Raw genomic sequence first — 18856 nt, 5'->3', positions numbered from 1 at the left:
TTATGGCATGCTGTCATAATACAAATCCCTCCAGTTGTAAAACCCCCAAACCCCTTCTTGCCAGACACATTCAGAGGCAGGATAACATTCACACTTCATACGTACATAAAACACACATAGCAACACCCGTCTCAGATGTTTTTGTGTTAAATAAAAATCACAACCAAAATCATCTTAGATGTCCTATAAAACCTATGGACTCCAACTCCCATGAAGCCTCAATTACTGAGACGAAGAAGTCGTCGTCAATATGGATCAACAGAACCACTAAGGTAAACATGCAGACTAGTGGTTATATTGAAATCCCACTACGCGGGACATTTAAATATGGTGTCAGCATCTGTAATGCAGAGAGAACCCGAAAGGAAGGAAGCAGAGTCACAGGGAAGGGAGAGGCATGGGAGCGAACCATAGCAACGAGAACCGGTGTTCCTAAGCTGCTGCTTGCAGGCAGTGCTTACCGGCGTGGCGTGAGGCCACAGAAGATACTGCAGGCAAATGGAGAGGACTTCTGGGCCCCCGGCAACAACATCATAGCTGCCAGATGCGCAGTCAAATCCTAAAAGCAGTAGGCTTACCGGGGCAGGCACGCGGAGACTGCAGATGAGCCAGAGAGAGGGTCTGCAGAGCGGAGCACGCCATCCTGAGGTGACAGCTTCACCGCAACAACACCCCATGGGTCAGAGGAGCTGCCAGACACTGGTGAGTCAACCCAGAGCTGTTGGGAACCCCAGTGCATACACACAGGTCTGGGAACCATTACGAACTTTATTGGAATACCGACCAAGTAGAAAAGAAAGACAGAATTTGCACAAATCTCCATATAGGAAATATAAATATGGGGAAAATTGGAGCAAGTGTTACCAAAAGCAAATAAATACCATCGAAGAAGTTAAAAAGGTGAACTTGAACAAGTCTCCACATATGAGATGTCAATGTGGGGAAAGTTGGGACAAGTACAGACAGTAACTCTACTATTCTGAAAGACATTGAGAACATTTAAAAGGAAGCCCTGGAGGAAGAAGTGCATCAGGAAGTAAGCATTTGGGGAAAAGATACCTGGCAAAAGAGTATACCAGGAGAACTGCAGGCCACAGATGGGATTCCGGGCAGGGAAGCATACCGGGAAATCCCTTTAAAATATACAGAGAATGCCGACATTGTGGACAGATATCTGGCAGGAGAGTATACCAGGGGATCTTTAAAAAGCAGATAAGCAAAGAAGTCCTGGGGGACCAAGCAACAGGCAAGTTGAAATACAATAACCAAGTTCATATTGTGAAAAAATATCTGGAGAGTATACCGGGAGATCTAAGGAATCTACTAAAAGCTTCCCGGCAAGGGAGTATACCAGGAGGATCTCTATAAGAAGTATTTGGTTTTGAAATGGGCCTCATTAGGGGTACGGCTGTAAAGACTGGAGGGGGGTATCTGTACTCCTGCTCTCTATATGGTAGAGAAGAGGCACAGAGGACCCCAGCCAAGATTCTCTATTGTTGGTAGCAATGGACGAGCAATCAGGGCCTAGCTTCTCACGATGTGATGCAGGCTGGTTCTTAAGTACAGTGTAGTCCCCAAGCCCCCACAAAGGAATGTCCACACACTGTATTAGTTAAAACACAGTCTTTATATAATTAAGGTTCAAGGTTCTATACACAATCACAATAACTCACTTTGTGCTCAGTAAATCTATAATGGCAAATATATACAGTTCTAAGTTGTACCACAATTATTATCAGATCTCATTAAAGTGCATCAACTATACTCTGGTCAAATGTCACACAAATCAATTAATAAAGGTAACCAACCATAGACAAAGGAGGAAAGCAGTTGGTTAGAACAATTGGCAGAATACTGGCCTCTACCGTTAGACAGTTCTGTGTGTGTGGAGATCCGCTACCCCAACCTGGGCAACCTGTAAAGTAAAGATATATCACAAGCCCAGTCCATATTTGGTCTATAAATCTTATTTCCTTCTATAATGTTTCTACCACCCCAATGTACCTGGAATAGCAGGGTTCGACGAGTCGTCGACGGATCCTTCTTGAGCGGCTCCCTTTAAAGCAGGAGCCACGGATCGTCGAGATCCCTCGGAGAAAGTGAACTCGGCGTCGAGGCGGCAGCTTCGGTCCCAGCAGTGTTCATCAACGACAGAACAAAGACGTCCTGCAAGGAAGAGGTGTGCAGAGCACCTCGATGTCGATAGTTCAGATCCGCAAAGAGAACTGTGGCCCAGCAAGAGCGTCGAGTTGTCCGGCGTCCCTACGGTCTTTGGTTGGCGGGAAACCCACTGGAGGATGCGCCTCAGCGAGTCGACGGCCTGGCCTTCTCCAGCGGGATCAGTCGAGCAGCGGTGCGGACGAGCGTGTCCGTGAATCAAAAGTCTTAGGCAAAGGAGAATTGCGGCTCCGTTCGTCAATGGCACGGCGTTAAGCGGTCCCCGCTTCTGGGCAACACGGTTTCGATGGGCCTCCAGCGGTTATAGCAAACCTGTGAACCCTGGTTGACGACGGTGGATGGAATGTCCGGTGCTTATCCTCGTTCTCCTCGGCGGTCCCCGTCTCCGGTCGGCAGCCTGTCGAGGGTCTGACTTCCAGGGAGCTTCGGCGAAAGTTAGCGGTGCTCGATGGTCCCTTGGAGCACGGGACGAGGGCGCCTAACCAGGTCCTCTCTTGGATCAGTCTCGACGGCTTTCGGATTTCAGCAAAGGGCGACAGCAGTCAACCTTCTTCTTCAGGCTCGGCTTCGAGATTAAGCGTCAGTTTCAACTTCAGCTTCTGAACTATTTGTAGCAGTGAGAGGCCCCCAGATATACTAGTTGATCTCCCATTCATTCTGTTGGGTCACACTCAGGCAACCAATCACTCAAAAGGGAATTCAGCAGTCAGCCAATCAGGCATACAGTACATGCAGGCCATTCTCCTCCCTCTCAGACACTCACAACAAGGAATGTGTACTGGGACAAGTACCCAGCCATTCAACACTACACACTGCATTCATACCAGTTTCGGGCAGGGCTGTCTCAGTCATTGTGTCAAACACCAGAAACCAGACATCCACAACAAGAAGTACATATTGATCACACACTCCATTCACCCAGGTCCCACCCACAGGGTGTACCCACAACATACAGTCACTGGGAAGGCTCCAGCCAGTCTGGCCTGGATTTCCCAACACCACCATATATGGAACTTCCACCCAAGAGCCAGTCAGTGGGAAGGGACAGAGTCAGGGCTTCCCAGGACTTTGGGAAAACAAGGTAACAGGCAATAGAAAGCAAGAGGCCACAGGGGCCATCTTGTTTCCTATCAGGAATCAACCGATTCCAATGGCAGGGCTTGGGTATCCCAAAATGGAGGATACTCAGAGCACCTGTCAAATTCAGCATGGAGCTGCCACCAGCCCATACCCTGCTCTGTGGGCCACACACAGAGGCCCAAACACATACACTAGGGGCACAGGGTTGTACCCCAACCCCTGGGTGCCAACCAAAAACAGGAAGATCTGCACTGCCAGGAGTCCCACCTGGACTCCTGGGCAGAAAACAATACAGAACACAAATGAAAAAGGACTACAGGACAAGGACAGGGAGGCCTTGTCCCTCCAATAAATTTCCAGCATCAGACCGGCGGTAACCCTGCCGGTGGAGCCGTAACTATTTCCTGGCGTCTGACTTTCCGGTGTCACTGGGAGATTACAACCCCGGCGGACTCTATCGGAGTGGAGACACGGAAGCACCGGCTGCGTTCCCAACAGTGCCAGTGCTTTCGTGATCGGTCTGCCTACCGTGACCGATGTGCCCTGCAGGGTCAGACCTGTCGGGCACATCGGCTCGGGCAGGCAAACTTGGAATGTGGCAGTCTGGAAACAATGGTGCTGGTAGGCTTACCGGCACCCTTGTTTCCGGACCTCCACTATTGTAATGAGGCCCATTGACACTTTCACCATCCTTAAAGAACTACCCTCACTATCCTTAGGAAGTAACTGCTTGAAACAGACAATTTTGCCATCCTTGCAGAGTGGTTATTTGAAAGAGACAATTTTACTATTCTTAGAAAGTGATTGTTTGAAAGACTGTAGGAAACTCCCTGCATCTGCAGTTAAGGGAGGTGGGCTGCTGAAGTAATCCTAGGACACCATATCCCCTTAAGGTTGCAGAGAAAGTTAGCTGTGGTTTAGCCCTTTCATTGGTGATAGCAAGGCATGTTGGGTGTTCAGAACTATGGTGGTATGAGAAGGCCATCAGTTTGACCCCAGAAACTCTAGAAATACTAGAGGGGAGAACATTCTATGCAACCAAGATGAGGGAGTGGTATTTACAATTCAACAAAGTAGGGGGAATGCCGGCCTTCCCCTAGCCTTTCTCACGCCGCTCGTGAGCCCCATCCAGTGAATCACTTGGACAGACCTAGTATTCGACCTTACCAGGTACTGCAACGAAGAAGAGGGCTTGTTGGAGGACCATGTTTTTATGCAAGGTTGGGCCCGTTGGTTATGTTTGAGTGATTCTTCCCAGTATCCCTGGTACACTCTGCTGAGGAATAGTGTCTCTTTGTTTGTACTTGACTCTTTCTTCACAGTAACCCTGGTACACTCCAAGCCAGGAATACCGTCTCTTCCAGCTGGTCCTTGACCCTGTTACGCTTTCGTATCCTTATGTCCCAGACCCATTTCACATTGGTTTCTCTTTCTCGGGTCCTCAACCCCTTTACATTGGCTTCTCAAGTCCCAGACCTCCGTTTCTGTTTTTCTCTTTCTTAGTTCCAGACCCCTTTTTATTGGCTTCTCAGGTCCCAGACCGGTTTCTATGTTTCTCACTCTCTTGGGTCCCAGACCTTGTTACATTGGCCTCTCGGGTCCCAGACATCTGTTTCTATATTTCTTTCTCTCAGGTTCCAGACCCCTTTACATTGGCTTCTGTGGTGCCCTTGAGGTCCCTGGGCCGCCCCGTACCTTCTCTGTTTGGGCTCCTGGTTTCTCACCAAGGTCTCAGGCTTCCTCACGTCTTCCGACCGTTCTTCTACACTGTTTCCTGTTCGCGCGTTGCCATAAGCGGCTACCCAGCACTTCATGGGAGCCTGGCTGCACGTACCTGCTGGACCGTCTTCGTCTGTGCTCTTCAGCGCCGGGAGCCTCAGACTCTTCCACCCTTCTGCCCTTTTCCAAGCAGGTGGGGATGCCATCTCTCCTTCCACAACGTCCCGGTCAGTAGCTGTAGGTTCAGCTCTTCCGTCTGCACGGTGCTTGCCTTGCTCACGGTGCCTCCGGGGAGGGACTGACAACTGAGTAAGTCCTTTTTCTATTTTATATTGGTCTTGGCCAGTAGGAAGTCGGCAAACACTCGACCGTTCAACCTGGTTCAGAGAAGTGCTCTTTATGTCTCTGTACTTTATCCACGTCACAGCATTGATGTTGCTGCTCTTTCTTGAGTCAATGGAGATTTTCTTTTTCTCAATACTTTTCACTAAAGCTGTATTCTCTACCCTACACATGTACATAGAGGTCTGAGGTACAGAGGTGGAAAGGATAGGATAGGTGAATTTATGGGTGTGAAATGGGGTGATGTGGGGAAATGCTGCGTTCCCTCTTGATGTTCGTGCCATGGGGGATCCCTCTCCATTAGATCCACCCACTGAGTACCACCCCCAGGGGGACTATCGGGTAGTGGTCTCACATAGGGGAGAATACGACATCCAAGGATTTGTCACAATATATATCTCAGCATTTTGTATAATGCTAATTTCGTCACCTTTTTCCCCAAGCTAGTGTATGGAAGGAACATTAACCACACTACCATTCTCCAATGTCGAAGAATCGCTTGTTTCGCAAGAAATAATGCTAACTTCATCTGTGAAACGACATCCATTTTGGTTAGCCTAATATTCCACATTTTGTTCACAATCAGACTCCATTTCGTGTTTCCTACTTTTCAGATTAAAATGTTCGCAGCATGAAGTTGCTGAGCTCTTCAGAAAAAACATGTTTGACAAAGAATGATTAACTCAGTGTTTGTGCGGGCCTCTGACATTGAACAGCCTGGTGCAAGTAAGATAAGAGATAATATATTTCTTCCCGTCTCCCAGAACAAATTGTGTTGGCCTGAAAATGTATGTACCAATGATTCACGCAGGAGACGATATGTACATTCCAGGAAGGGGATATTCTAAACAAACTACCGAGCTACAGATGTACAGCGACCTTTGGTGGGGCAGGACATAGATTAGGTGCACAGGAACGTCTCCTTGCGCTGCAAAAAGTTTGAACATTTGGAAAGGATATCCTGTGCAAGCATGACACGGAAGAGAAATGTATGTTTTTGCAGAAAATGTATACGTTGCAGAAAGTCATAAACTGTCTGGAAGTTGACAATCTCAGCAAATCAAATGTGTATATAAGGCGAACAAGCCAAGAAATAAATTGCTCACTTCTCTATGGCTCTGCGCAGTCCTAGATGAGCCTGGATCTGCTTGAAGCGAATAAACTGTTGTTAATATTTGACTTGTGACTGTTGGTCTTTCTCTTACCTTGTTTGCAGTACCAGATTTTGGTTTCACGCATCTCTCTCTCTTCCTGAGAAGGCAGTTCTGTTAATACTATATTATCGTGTAGCACACACAGTTGGGTTTGGTCAGTACAGCGATTCCTAGTACTGATCTGATTCTGGGCGTACCCTTATACCAATAATTTGTGAAAGGCGTACATCCCATAAGATATGCAAAATAACTGTCACAGACAGAGCACTGCCAGCAGTCAGATGGATCTGATAATCCTGCTAAATATAGTCTCTTGGGAGCTCAGTGCCATGTTTGGAGGATCTTGAAACATGGTAATTTAAGTTCAGCTTCTTTGCCGCATCTCTGAAACTTGAATGACATGCTCGTAGCTACCTTATATAAATGTGCTGTCAAGCCTTCCATAAAAGTGATCAACAAATGCAGCATTCAAATTTCATACTGATCCTTTGCATTCATTCTGCAAATTAAACGCTATCATTACTGGTGAGCTCTGGAGTTCCTCGGTGTTCCTTCCACATTTTTTAAAACAGTGTGGTAACTGTAGCCCCTTCCAACAATCTGTTGCATTAAGCTTACACTGTGATTGCATTTCTCAGGACGTTTTTAGATAACCATTTTCAGAAATAAAGTCTCCCAAAGTTTGTATTTGTTTTTAACCCTGTATCTACAATTAACGGTGTCATTGTCAATTTGTAGCATTCTGTTGCTCCATAAGGTTGCCTCTTTTTTACCAATTATCTACCTTCAATAGAGAATGTATTATTTTTCATATTAAAAGATTCATCAATGAGATGGGGTTGTAGTCTGTAGAAGAACAAATTACATTACTTACCTCTCAGTAATGTTCTTTCTGATTGATGTTCCTCCAACGGATTCCTCATCCATGATCTTGTATTCACTGCACAGCTGATCTTCGGCAACCTGTTTGCCAACAGTGGGAACAGTGTGCCTCCCTGTTGGCTCTCCCTGACACCTCTACGTATCTCACGACAGAGATGCCGTCAGGGCCAGTATATAAGAGGCGCTGCAACCTCGTTTCCACCCTTGTTTTCTAGCACTCGGATGCTGAGGAACCAATGGTGTACAAGCTATCTGCCAAAGGGGGACAGGTAGGCAGGGCGAGGAGGAATCCAAGGGAGAACATCCATCAGAAAGAACATTACCTAAAGGTAAGTAATTTGTTCTTCTAATGAATTCCTTCCTCTCACAGATTCCTCATCTATGACAGACTCCCACAACAGTATGTGGACCTGGAGGAGGGAAGAAAGCAAAGGACTCCACCTAGACCAGAAAACTCTGGAGGACCACCCTGCAGAAACTGGCATCCTATCTTGAAAGGGAATCCAAGCAGTAATGCTCCAAAAACTTGGCAGATGTCCAAGTCCACGACTCCCATATGAAGAGCAGAGGCAGCAGCTAATCCTCTGAGAATGAGCTCTGAGATCTTCAGGCACATCCTTTCCAGCAAGATCATAACATTCAGAGATGCAAAGAATTAGCCACATTGACAGAGTCTGTTTAGTTACATCCCTGCCAGCATGTGCACAAGCCTAACCAACATAAAGCTAGTCATCTTTCCTGATGTCCCTCGTCCTAGATACATAGTAGCTGAGAGACTGCACCTGGTTTAGCCGATGGAACAACTACTCTGCCTTGAAAGGATAGAGCAGAGGAAAGACGGAGGAAGATGGATCTCTTGAGAGAGATGGAAATTCAAAACCACCTTTAAAAGAAAGGAGGACTGAACTCTCAAAACACCTTCTCTTTGGAAAAAATAGGGGCGTTCAACAGATCACGCCTGGCGCTCACTCACCCATCTAGCGGAAGTGGTGACAATCAATAAAATCACCACAAGAGTAAGCTGTCTAGACACCAGAGTAAGGCATAACAACAAGTAAGTGGGGGAGGTGAGGGTGCCGCCTGGGTAATACGAGCGGGGCTTGGGCCCCTCCGCGTGTGCCCCCATCACTGGTATACGCTATGACCTAACCACCAACGGAAATAAGGCACCCCGGTTGGCTGGCCCGGGGTGGAGGCCCCAAAAACTACCACACCACCCTAATCAGCAACAAATAAAAGACAATAGTCAGGCCGGCGCTGGCCAGAGGGCCCAAAGATTGCCACCCAGACCAGGGGCCCTGGTGTGGCTCACCAATATTCATCTAGGACAAAGTGTAACTCTGGGACAAACGCAGCTCTGTGACCCCCATTTGAGACACTAAGAATCCAGGTCCGCGATAACTGAACTGCGACCCACACACAAACAAAAACGGAGGCGGAAGGAGGCCAAACCCGCCCATTCACGGACATAAGACAGTAATCATAACAATTCAGCCACAACAGAGGGGGGGCCCCAGAGCACGCAAAGGGCAGTATAAACACCTCCCCTTGACAGCCAAAACCTGCAGTGACAACAGCACCGGTGGCGCCATAGCACCGGGTAAATTGTATCCGATTCCACTCAGGAGCCCACACGTCTGTCCGGGATGTCCAGAAACAAGACCAAAGATAAATCAGGCCCCTCCAAACTGCTGAGAAAGACTCGGGAAGGAACCCTGGCGCAAATCTGGGACACGGAATCTAGCGAGCAGGAGACTCATGACCCCAAGGGTGGGACCACAGAATCAGTTTCGGATACCAGACAGGATGTACAGGAAATGCCCGTCACTCACTCACTGCTCAAAGTTCTCCTGGAGGAAATCGTGGAGAAAATTACTGATGCAGGGCAGAAGCAAATGGACACGTTGAGGAATGATCTGGCCAAAGGTCTACAAGATATAAAAAGAGACCTTAACAAAATGGAAGAAAGAGTGGACACTAATGAGAGGGCCATACAGGAGCTAACGGAGGATGCACGGAAAGCAGACACCCTTCTGGAAACCCTAGCAACAGTTACCCATAACCTAGAGCTGAGGGCGTAAAACTTGGAGAACAGGTCCAGAAGATCTAATATACTAGTCAAATCCCTGCCTGAGGCTGTTCTGGACCAAGATCTGACCGAAACAATGAGAGCAATATTCAGAGACCTAGTAGAAGAGGACCAGGACGGTGACATCAGATTCGATAGGATCCACAGGGTAGGGCCAAAACGCCAGGAACCGGGAACGAGACTGCGTGATGTCTTGGTGCCGTTCCATAGTTACACACTGAAGGAACAGATCCTGCAAAAGGCCAGAAAGGCAGGCCAGATCACTCATAATGGAGCAGAAATCCAGCTCTACCAGGACCTATCCCAAGCCACCTTGAACAGGAGAAGGTGCATGGCACCGATTCTGACCCATATAAGAGAGAACCCAAGTGCGATACAGGTGGAAACACCCATTTGCTCTCAGCTTCATGTGGCAGGGGAAACTCCATAAAGTAACGACGTGTGACCAAGGAGCAGCGCTATTAGGGCTGGAGGACGATGCGTCACCACTACGCGCTTCCCCCACTGGCCAAGCGGCCCTCCAGAGACCTTGGGAATGGACGGAAGCTTGTCCAAAGAGACCAAGGAGGGGCCGGAGACAGCCTCTCCGTGGATCCCAGCCCCAGGACTTGGCACCAGATCAGGGAGGCCAACCTGAGACGAAGGGCAAATAAGCCAACCAAGGGGCACTACTCATATCTTCATGATACCCCTGTGGAGGTCGTGCACTTAAAGAAGATAAGTGCTTAAAAGAACAGAAAAGGTTATGTATCGGAGTATGAGCGGGAAGCAATGGGGAGGTGGGAGGGGTGGGGAGGACCCGGCTTCTTGGAATGGGAGAGGGAGTTCCTGCGTGGAGACGAGTCAGGCAGTTATTAGGGTCTGGCTCTCGGCTTCTTAAACCGTGAGGGGCTGAGTGCCAGCCGCACTAACCCGGCAGGGGGGAAGGAGGGGAGAGAGGTGAAGGGGGGCCGAACGAGAGGGCAAGGGAGGGGAGGAGATCCACGAGTCAGGCACCAGCAAAAGGCACTCAAAGGGTGACACCATGTCCTCTCTGAGAAGATATCCAGGACGCCTCGTCTCAATAGGAGGGGCATGAACCTAAAGGCTCAACTCACTGGCTAACATGGAACAGATGAAAGTGTTGTCCCTAAACCTTAATGGCTTAAACTCCCCACTCAAGAGAAATAAAGTGGAGAGGTTTCTCCGCAAGGAAAATCCGCACATAGCCACACTCCAGGAGACCCATATCCAAACTAGAGACCTGCATACAATCAAAGTTTGGGGATATAAAAGGCTGCTTCAGGCCACACAAGCCAGTAAGAAAGGAGGGGTAACAATAGCTCTGAAAGACAGATTAGACTTAACAATTAAATCAATGCAAAAAGATGTCCATGGAAGGTACCTAGCGGTGCTGCTCGAGGGCAGGGGGGAGACATTCACAATAGCAACACTATATGCACCCAACACTGGCCAGGACTCCTTCATCCAGAAATCCCTAACCCGGTTAGGCAATTTAACCAGAGGTCACATTATACTAACGGGGAACTTTAACATGGCATGGGACACCTCTGCAGACAGAAGTAGGGCCATATGGGGGCCGATGGGACGCCCCTCTGGGGATCTCAGGAGGAAAATGGGAGAATTGGCCCTAATAGATACCTGGAGAGAGATCAACAGGAACACAGCAGGCTACACATTCTATTCATACGCGCATAAAACCCACTCCCGAATAGACTATATATGGATATCCTCCCCTTTTCTGGGCATCTCAACAGACATCAACCTAGGGAGCATGTCAATTTCCGACCATGCCCCTCTCACCCTGTCTATAGCCAGACCACGCGGACCAACAGGTCTGTGGAGGTGGCGGTACCGGCCCCACTATTCAAAGATGCAATACTAGCGAAAGAAGTAGAACAGGAGGTGGATGAGTTTGTGGCCTATAATAATTGGGAGGATACATGAACCCAGGTGTGGTGGGATGCCCTCAAGGCCACGCTGAAGGGCAAGATCATTGCGATCAAGGTGAGGAGAGAAAGGGAGATGAGACTAGAGGAGGAAAATCTAGGAATCAGACTTAAAGAGGCAATGGCACAGATTGCAACAAAACATACGAGAGCTGGTGAAAGAGAGGTACGCACACTCAGATGTCAAATTAATCTCATCCAGACGAGGGCAGCGGAACAAACCCTGCCCCGCCTGCACCAAAGGTACTATGTGAAGGGAAACAGATCCGACCGCCTCCTAGCGAAAATGCTACGAAAGGAAGAGAATGACAAAACTATTTTGAAAATTAAGGGGGCGGGGGACTGGACATACACAAGAAATCATGAGATACAAAGGGAGTTTTGCCAATTTTACACTAATCTGTACTCCTCTAGCAACCCTGACCCCGCATCGCAAGAGTCCTACCTGGACAGGGTAGAGCTTGCAGCCATATCAAAGGAGGACAGGGATCGGTTGGAAGAAGATATAACAGATGAGGTCAGGAAGGCTATCGGCACACTAGCGACAAATAAAGCCCCGAGCCCTGATGGGTATGTGGCTGAGTTTTACAAGCTACATAAAGAACTCCTAATTCCCCCCCTAACAAGACTGTTCAACTACGTAGGGTCCACCAAAGTCTTACCTACGTCAATGGAGGAGACGAAGGTCGTCCTTATACACAAAAAGGGGAAGGATCCGGAGATGTGCGGGTCCTATCGCCCGCTAGCGTTGATAAATGTAGACGCTAAAATACACACCAAGGATCCTGGCATCCAGGCTAGACTTGATCATGCCCAAATTAGTTCAATCCCCAGGCAGGCTGGCTTCATTAGGGGCCGGCAAACGGCAGACAACGTGAGGAGAATAGCCCACCTAATAGAAAAGGTGCAGCAGAAGGCGGCCCCTGCACTACTGCTAGCGATAGATGCCAAAAGGGCCTTCGACCGGGTTGAGTGGGGCTTCCTCTTCACCACGATGACCAAGGTGGGCTTTGGCCCCAAATACTTAGATAAAATTATGGCCAACTATCGCGCCCCGACCCTTCGATTGACAATTAACGGTCAAATCTCTGACCCGGTTAAAGTAGAGCAAGGCACTAAACAGGGCTGTCCACTCTCCCTGCTGCTGTACGCTTTGCACCTCGAACCATTCTTGGCGGCGGTAAGAGCGACAGACTCCATAATTGGTATACCATTTGGGGGACAGGAACACAAGGTGGCCGCCTTCACGGACGATTTGCTCCTTGCACTGAGACACCCTGAGCGGTCCCTACTGGGGGTCTGTGAGGAACTAGACCGGTTCGAGCGAGTGGCTGGGCTAAAAATGAACGCCAACAAGTCAGAAGTACTCCGTCTTAATCTGCCCACCCCCACTGAACAACATATTAAAGCGACACACGCCTTTAGATGGGCCAGTAATAAGATCAAATACTTGGGAGTACACCCAACTAAAACTATTGAGAAAATATACCACGCAAACTACCCGCCTCTGTTGGAGAAAATCAAATCCAAGCTAATAGATTGGGGGCCGCTTTCCATCTCGTGGGTGGGGCAGGTCAATGTCTTAAAAATGGCGATATTACCACAGCCGTTATATCTATTCGCCGCTCTGCCAGTAGACATCCCACGTGCATTTTTCAGAGCCATACAGAAAACTACAAATCGTTTCATTTGGAATCAAAAACACCAGAGAATTTCCGCAAATCTCATGAGAACGCCAACCTCCCGCAGAGGAATGGGGAGCCAGATTTTAGGGCATACTACATTACGGAACAAATTAGAGTACTCAGAGACTGGCAAAGGGACGACCGGGATAAACCATAGCGGCCAATGGACAGGGCGGTGGTGGCAGCACACTTACAGGGAATGCTATGGAAACCGAGGGTAGATCGAACACCACAAATGTATGCCAGTACAATTACATTGACCGTGGGAGAGGCATGGGATACCGCAGTGAAACTGACTCATTACTACGTTCCCCTCCCCCTACATGCCGCTATTCGAAAACCCACAACTCTCCCTGGGCTGCGGAACCTCAACCTTTGAGAAGTGGTATCAAGGCGGATGTCGGATGGTGCGGGATATGTTTGGAGGCAGCAAGGTCAAAGACTATGAGCGGACTTTGGGCTAGAGGAGAGGCAAAGCTACAGGTATATGCAATTGCTACACTGGTTGTCCCACCCAGAAATGAAACAAACTAGCTCACAAGCTCTAAACCCCTTTGAAGAATACTTAGATACCCGCTCCGGGGACAAGGGCCTGATGACCTCCATATACAAACACATTAAGGAAGGGGAAAACACACCAATCAGGAATTATATGCGAAAGTGGGAAGTGGACATGGGCGCTGACATAGGTGAGCAAGAGTGGCAATGACTGTGGATCCAGATACCAAAGCTCACTAGATCTCTTCAGGTCTGGGAGACCTAGATAAAATTAATGTTTCAGTGGCACTTAACCCCAGACAGATTGCATAAAATGTACCCAAATTCTTCCCAACTTTGCTGGAGAGACTGTAGGGGGATTGGCACGTGGGCCCATATTTGGTGGGAATGGCCAAAGCTGGAAACATATTGGGGATTCATACAACAGGCTATAACGTAGGTCCTGGGGAGGGTGGGAGGGGAGAATAGGGGGCTAGATATGCTATGTCTAAATGTGACCGTGGCCGATATACCTACGAAACCACTCCGTAAAGTATACGTAATCATGATGATGTCGGCAGCAATGGTATTGGCTCGCAAGTGGAAGTCGAAAGCACCCCCCTAGGAACATGAGTGCATTGCCAAAATATGGTCAGTGGTCGCCATGGAGTGGCTCACATACTCCATACAGGGAAAGCATTCAAAGTTTACAACAGACTGGTCCGCCCTCCTGGCATACCTCGGGGGGGGAGTGACCAGAGCATGGTGTCCTAAAGCTGTGACCCTGCTGAGTGCATTGACTCACAAAAGGATCCAGATCCATGAAAGGGAGTGAGTGGAGGTACATGACTTTGCCTATATGCCAGCAACGAATGGAGTAGGGCCCACGAAGGTAGCCAAGCAGAGAGAGAAAGACTATATCTGACTCCAGGATCAAGCGGGAGGGAAGGGGGACGCTTGCAATGTTGACTGTTTCTTTAAAAATGGCAATAAATACATGTTGAAAAAAAAGGGTGAGCTGTCTAATAGAAGAAGAATGTAGGGGCTCAAACAGAGGACCCAAGAGAAATGTAAACACCAAATTCAAGTCCCACAACGGAACCAAAAACTGGATGGAGGAAATTGATTGCACAAACCCCATAGGAACTGCATCACTGTGGATTTTGTGAAGAAAAAAACCTTGTTCTGGGGACCTCTTAAAGAGAAAGCGGCACAGTGCTGACATGCAGGCCTGACTTGGCTAAAGACAGAAAAAAGATCTGGGACAGGGCATAAAGGACAGGATAAAGGCAGCAGACCAAAAATGTATGCCATCTGCAGGCATAAATCAACTTAGTGGCAGACCTCCGAGCTGAGAGGAGCACATACAGGACTCTGTCTGACAAATCCTACTCCTTATATCTCAGCCTCTCAGTAGCCAAGCATGAAGGGTTCAGGCTACTAAGGTTCGAATTGAATACCTGCCCTTCCGATTGGGAGAGCAGATCCACTCTCTGTGTAAGACACCAGGGAGGGTAGATGGACATGTCCAGCAACTCTGGGTACCACGTTTTCTAGGCCCAGTTTGGAGCAAGAAGAATCAACATGGACCCAAACAGGAGTAGCCTCCTGAAAATCAGCAGAATGACGGGATTGTTGGGAACGCATAAAGGAGGTTGAACGTCCACTCGACAGCCTGTGCGTCACACAGAGCTCCTGTCGAGGAAATTCCCTGGAGCAGCACAACTAGCACTCCCTTTGCATAATGGAAGCAAAGAGAATCACTTGAGATCCCCAGCAGAAGAAAAACTCCTCTGAACTTCCCGGCAGAGCATCCACTCACGGGAGACCAAAATCGGTCTGCGGAAGGCATTTGCACTGATATTCTCTAGCCCAGGAAGATGGGCATCCATCAGAGACATCATTCTCCAGGGTTCATAGTGATAATTTCGACTACAAAAATGTCGAAAGTCAAAATTTCGAAAAAAAAATGTTGAAAAAAAAAATGTCGACTTTTTTTTTCAATGCTTTTTTTTTGGAATGGGGGGTTCCCCCCCAACCCCCCTTTTTAAATTTTTTATTACATTTTTCCCTTTGTTTTAACTCCCGAACCCCTAAAATAAATATATAATTATTATAATTAAAAAAAACAAAAGTCGACATTTTTTTTTCAACATTTTTTTGTCGACATTTTTGTCTGTCGACATTTTTTTTTCAAAATTATGACTGCCCACCTTTCTCCAGAGCCCAGAACCACAGTCTTATTGCTTTTCTGCATAACGGAAAGGACACCACACCACCTCTCTTGTTGAGGTAATGCATTGCCACTGTGTTGTGAGTCAGGACCTGCAAAGTCTTGCATTTCACAGAGGGAGGAAGGCAACCAGAGCCAGCCTGATCGTCCTCAACTCCAGCGAATTGATGTGCTCCTGAGACTCAAAGGGAGCCCACAGCCCCCTCACCTCTAGATCTGACAGGTGAGAGACCCAAATGGTCAGGGATGCATCCGTGACCACTGTCACCTGTGGCCAGGGTTGATGAAACAATGCACCTTACAGCAGGTTGTTTCCCAGGGACCAACACGCAAGGTCTTGAGCTACATGAATGAGACCGAGTAGACGCAGAAAGACCGAAGCAGAAACTTGACCCTGTGATTGGAGAACATTTATCATCCGAGAAATGTTCGCCACTCATTCCTCAGCAGGAAGGGCTTTCCCAGCGAGTATCCAAGACTGCTGCAGAGGGATTTGAATGGCGAAACATTGGACTTTTTGAAGTGCAGGGAAAAGTTCAAGCTGTGCAACAGACTGGATGTTTATAACAGATGTGCCAACACCTGTAATCCAGGTAGGGAAAGACATGAATGCCCTTCCTCCCGAGGTAAGCCGCCACCACAGCCAGTAGCTTTGTGAAAACCTTTGGCACTGGAAAAAGGCAAACGGTAAAACTTTGAACTGGTAGTGATGTTGGCCCACAACAAATCTCAAGTACTTGCTGTGCTTCAGATGAATAGGCATGTGGAGGTATGCATTCTGAATGTCCTGTGGCACCAACCAGTCCTACAGATCGAGGGCTTGTGGTATCTGGGCCAGAGTTGAATTTGTCCTTTAACAGTTACAAATTCAGCAGTCTCAGTCCCAGTATTGGGCTCAAGCCACTGTCCTCCTCTGGCACCTGACAATAAGTTGAGTACCACCCCTTGCCTCGTTCCGAGCACAGTACCTGTTCTATCGCAACCTTTGAGAGAAGATGAAGGACCTCCTCCACATGTATGTGTTCTGGAGGCAAGGTGGAGGAGTGAGGAATGTGGTCTGGAAGACGCTACATAAAGGTGAGACCCTGTCGAACGACATGTAAGGACCAAGAATCGGAGGTGGTCCGTGACCATTCCGAGCTGAACAGAGAAATTCTACCCCGCACTGGGGACACCTGGCAGAGGGTTTCACAGGAGTTAAACACCCTAGGTGGCTTGGAGGGACAGCAGGTGATGCTGGGCCGCCTCTAGTGGTCCCTATGTCTCGAACCATCAGGAAAAGACTACTGTGCTGCCTTTCTGAGGCAGCCAAACCTCTCCCGGGGTAAGCATAGGGGTCAGAGGGATGAAAAACTACAACCCCAGTTAGATGGTTCAGTAGGCTGTTGCACAGCAAAGCCCACAGACTAAGCTGTCGCCTTGGATGATTGGTACTTCGGTAAGGCATCAACAGCCTTTGCGTGAAAAAAGATTATGCCTGTCAAAGGGCATGTCCAGAAGCTTGGCCGGCACGTCTTGGGCAAAGCCCAACATGCCCATCCATGAGTGACATCGAACTATCACATGACCCACAGAGTCTGCTGTGTTGAGTCCTGATTACAGAATTTGTCTGGAGGCGTTCACTGCACAGGCTCCCAGAGGCAAAATTGTTCTTGCCGCAAGCGTCCAGTACCTTACTCTACCTGTCAGGGGAAAGAATGGGGAAAGTGGATGTCTTCAAAGGAGAAATTACCTTACCGTAATGTTCTTTCTATGGATTCTTCCCCCGCAGATTCCTCATCATGATAGATATCCATCAACCACCTTTGCTGTTCAGAAACTTTTCGACAGGGTGTTTAGTGGACCTCGACTCGGCCATCGATCCGTCTTGTCCGGCTCTCGATCTTCGACTCTGGAAGGGTATATATAGCACTTCACTACTCCCCATGCTTCAGTTCCTCCCATTCCCCCACCCCGCGATTGAACGCTGCAAAAGGAAAAACCACAGGAGGAGGCTAACCAGACGTTAAACAATAACCAGGGTACATCGCAACAGGGTGAACCCCACTACAATGTCTAAACCTTTTTTTTTAAAAACAGTAAACGGTCATCACCAGATGCCTTTGCGTTTGGACAGAAGCGACAACCCACAAAACTTTCTGAGCGGGGATGGATGGGAGGTTCGATGAGGAATCTGCGGGAGAAGAATCCATAGAATGAACATTACGGTAAGGTAATTTCTCCCTCAATGGATTGCTTTTCACCTGCAGATTCCTCATCATGATAGACTCCCCAAGCAGTTAGGATAATGGTGGAAGGCAGAAAGATTACAACCAGCGGATTCTGTACAACCATCTTACCAAACCTAGCATCTGTTCCCTGTGCAACATCCAAGGAATAGTGCTTGATGAAGGTATGTAAGGATGACCAAGTGGCTGCCAAGCATATATCCCTAACAGGGACCCCTCTGTGGAGGGCCATACAGGATGAGACTCTCTGGTGGAATGGGCCCCGGTGCTCGCTGAATGCTCCTTGCCTGCCGATTGGTAACACTCGAAAATATATAAAATAATCCACTGTGATATGGTTTGTTTAGTGATGGCAAGACTTTTTCTAGACAAGGAGTGGACCACGAACAACTGGTCTGATTTCCCGAACTCAGATGTGCGAGCAACATAGAAGAACAAGTTACTTCTTACCTGGTAACGTTCTTTCGATGGGATGTTCCTCCGACATATTCCTTATGTTGATAGATCTCCAGCATGCTGGCCTCAAGAAAAGAAATTTCAGTAGAGGGCGCTGCGCGTCGATGTCCCTCGAGCCAATGTCCCTCGACAGCCTCCGTATCGGCGCCGATGTCTTCATGCGTATAAATAGACTCGCGCAGCGTCTGTTGCTCAGTTCCGTTTTGACGTTAACAGTTGTTTTACATGAATTGGGTAGTTGTTAGGGAGAATTCTGTTTAGGCTGAATTTCCCTACCTAGTGAGTCCCCCAGCAGCTTTGCTGGATTGCGGGGGTTTATTTTTTCTCCTACCCAGAGTGAGACTCTTTTTACCCCCACTCTTGGGCATGTTGAAGTGTGTTTTC

General features: G+C 48.2%; 1 protein-coding gene across 4 annotated transcripts in view; it reads right to left on the bottom strand.

Moving 5' to 3' along the window:
• Window positions 1-18856, bottom strand: part of TDRD10 (tudor domain containing 10) — a 1872714-nt gene that overhangs the window by 553321 nt on the left and 1300537 nt on the right. The window lies entirely within an intron of this gene.

This window comes from Ambystoma mexicanum, chromosome 1p (genome assembly GCF_040938575.1).
Source record: "Ambystoma mexicanum isolate Mex_15411 chromosome 1p, UKY_AmexF1_1, whole genome shotgun sequence".
Taxonomy (NCBI): Eukaryota; Metazoa; Chordata; class Amphibia; order Caudata; family Ambystomatidae; genus Ambystoma; species Ambystoma mexicanum.
This window is presented reverse-complemented; position numbering and strand designations above follow the sequence as displayed.